Source organism: Heptranchias perlo, unplaced genomic scaffold (assembly GCF_035084215.1).
Source record: "Heptranchias perlo isolate sHepPer1 unplaced genomic scaffold, sHepPer1.hap1 HAP1_SCAFFOLD_133, whole genome shotgun sequence".
NCBI lineage: Eukaryota > Metazoa > Chordata > Chondrichthyes > Hexanchiformes > Hexanchidae > Heptranchias > Heptranchias perlo.
The window spans coordinates 1,132,635-1,133,244 of record NW_027138569.1 but is presented as its reverse complement, the minus strand read 5'-3'; the positions used below and the strand labels follow the sequence as shown (position 1 = coordinate 1,133,244).

Here is a 610-nt window from a genome sequence, read left to right as displayed (position 1 = left end):
GGCGCCGTGGCTCAGTGGTTAAAGCACCTGTCTTGTAAACAGGGGATCCTGGGTTCAAATCCCAGCGGTGCCTTCAAGTTCATGTTGTTTGTTTCTTTGCTTCCATTTTTCCACCCGTTGTGCACCAGAGAGCAGCGAGATCAATGTTTGCTCTTCCTCATTGGCAGCCTCCAGAAGCCCTTCGTTTTTGCTTCCCAGCCTCTCTGTGTTGACTGCCGATTTAAATTAGTTCCAGAGATTCCCATCCACGGGTTTCCAATTGCAAACGAATCATCTCCGTGAGGTTAAAGTGCCCCCTGCTCCTTTATATTTCCATTAAATAATAAAAATCAATTGCGGAATAAAAATTCAGCTGTTCGCTGATATTCTGTATTTTCCCAAATCAAGTCGACAGGAGGGAACGAATCTTTCTGTGAGGACGTTGGACAAACTGATTCTCGGGGAGAGCTAAACATTCATGGTGGAGATTAAACACAGACCAACACCGCGGGACCGCTTCTGGTCAACGACTTTAATTCTTAAACCAGAGTTGTTTTAGCGAAGGGATTGAAGAGCTGGATTCTAAATCGAATGGGATTCCGACCCGCCGGTTTAACCGGATTTACACGGT

The 610-nt window shown here is 45.9% G+C and overlaps 1 non-coding gene across 1 annotated transcript; it reads left to right on the top strand.

The window, feature by feature from the left end:
- Window positions 1-73, top strand: trnat-ugu (transfer RNA threonine (anticodon UGU)). Its single transcript has one exon. It is a non-coding gene; the product is annotated as a tRNA-Thr (tRNA).
- The last annotated feature ends 537 nt before the right edge of the window (window positions 74-610 follow it).